At 47.3% G+C, this 1,866-nt stretch overlaps 1 protein-coding gene across 1 annotated transcript in view; it reads right to left on the bottom strand.

Moving 5' to 3' along the window:
- Nucleotides 1-1,577, bottom strand: part of LOC130208320 (plexin-A1-like) — a 65,796-nt gene extending 64,219 nt beyond the window's left edge. The window contains exon 1 of the mRNA XM_056437363.1: nucleotides 1,564-1,577. The gene's annotated coding sequence lies outside the window, so the exon portion shown is untranslated. The remainder of the gene's footprint in view (nucleotides 1-1,563) is intronic.
- Between the last annotated feature and the right edge of the window lie 289 nt (nucleotides 1,578-1,866).

Here is a 1,866-nt window from a genome sequence, read left to right as displayed (position 1 = left end):
TGTGTGTGTGTGTGTGTGTACCTGTCTGTATGTCAGTGTGTGTGTGTGTGTGTGTGTACCTGTCTGTATGTCAGTGTGTGTGTGTACCTGTCTGTATGTCAGTGTGTGTGTGTGTGTACCTGTCTGTATGTCAGTGTGTGTGTGTACCTGTCTGTATGTCAGTGTGTGTGTGTACCTGTCTGTATGTCAGTGTGTGTGTGTGTACCTGTCTGTATGTCAGTGTGTGTGTGTGTGTGTACCTGTCTGTATGTCAGTGTGTGTGTGTGTGTGTGTGTACCTGTCTGTATGTCAGTGTGTGTGTGTGTGTACCTGTCTGTATGTCAGTGTGTGTGTGTGTACCTGTCTGTATGTCAGTGTGTGTGTACCTGTCTGTATGTCAGTGTGTGTGTGTGTGTACCTGTCTGTATGTCAGTGTGTGTGTGTGTGTGTGTGTGTGTGTGTGTACCTGTCTGTATGTCAGTGTGTGTGTGTGTGTACCTGTCTGTATGTCAGTGTGTGTGTGTGTGTGTACCTGTCTGTATGTCAGTGTGTGTGTGTGTACCTGTCTGTATGTCAGTGTGTGTGTGTGTACCTGTCTGTATGTCAGTGTGTGTGTGTGTGTGTGTGTGTGTACCTGTCTGTATGTCAGTGTGTGTGTGTGTACCTGTCTGTATGTCAGTGTGTGTGTGTGTACCTGTCTGTATGTCAGTGTGTGTGTGTGTGTACCTGTCTGTATGTCAGTGTGTGTGTGTGTGTGTACCTGTCTGTATGTCAGTGTGTGTGTGTGTACCTGTCTGTATGTCAGTGTGTGTGTGTGTGTGTGTACCTGTCTGTATGTCAGTGTGTGTGTGTGTGTACCTGTCTGTATGTCAGTGTGTGTGTGTGTGTACCTGTCTGTATGTCAGTGTGTGTGTGTGTGTGTGTGTACCTGTCTGTATGTCAGTGTGTGTGTGTGTGTGTGTACCTGTCTGTGTGTGTGTGTGTGTGTACCTGTCTGTATGTCAGTGTGTGTGTGTGTGTACCTGTCTGTATGTCAGTGTGTGTGTGTGTGTACCTGTCTGTATGTCAGTGTGTGTGTGTGTGTGTGTACCTGTCTGTATGTCAGTGTGTGTGTACCTGTCTGTGTACCTGTGTGTGTACCTGTCTGTATGTCTGTGTGTGTGTGTGTGTACCTGTCTGTGTGTGTGTGTGTGTGTGTGTGTGTACCTGTCTGTATGTCAGTGTGTGTGTGTGTGTGTACCTGTCTGTATGTCAGTGTGTGTGTGTGTACCTGTCTGTATGTCAGTGTGTGTGTGTGTGTGTGTGTACCTGTCTGTATGTCAGTGTGTGTGTGTGTGTGTGTACCTGTCTGTATGTCAGTGTGTGTGTGTGTGTGTACCTGTCTGTATGTCAGTGTGTGTGTGTGTGTACCTGTCTGTATGTCAGTGTGTGTGTGTGTGTGTGTACCTGTCTGTATGTCAGTGTGTGTGTGTGTGTGTGTGTGTGTACCTGTCTGTATGTCAGTGTGTGTGTGTGTGTACCTGTCTGTATGTCAGTGTGTGTGTGTGTGTGTACCTGTCTGTATGTCAGTGTGTGTGTGTGTACCTGTCTGTCCGTCAGTGTGTGTGTGTGTGTGTACCTGTCTGTATGTCAGTGTGTGTGTGTGTGTACCTGTCTGTATGTCAGTGTGTGTGTGTGTACCTGTCTGTCCGTCAGTGTGTGTGTGTACCTGTCTGTATGTCAGTGTGTGTGTGTGTGTGTGTACCTGTCTGTATGTCAGTGTGTGTGTGTGTGTACCTGTCTGTGTGTGTGTGTGTATGTTCCTGTCTGTATGTCAGTGTGTGTGTGTGTGTACCTTTCTGTATGTCAGTGTGTGTGTGTACCTGTCTGTACCTGTGTGTGTGTGTG

Source organism: Pseudoliparis swirei, chromosome 18 (genome assembly GCF_029220125.1).
Source record: "Pseudoliparis swirei isolate HS2019 ecotype Mariana Trench chromosome 18, NWPU_hadal_v1, whole genome shotgun sequence".
Lineage (NCBI taxonomy): Eukaryota > Metazoa > Chordata > Actinopteri > Perciformes > Liparidae > Pseudoliparis > Pseudoliparis swirei.
Note: the sequence above shows the minus strand (reverse complement) of the source record. Positions and strands in the feature narration are given on the sequence as shown.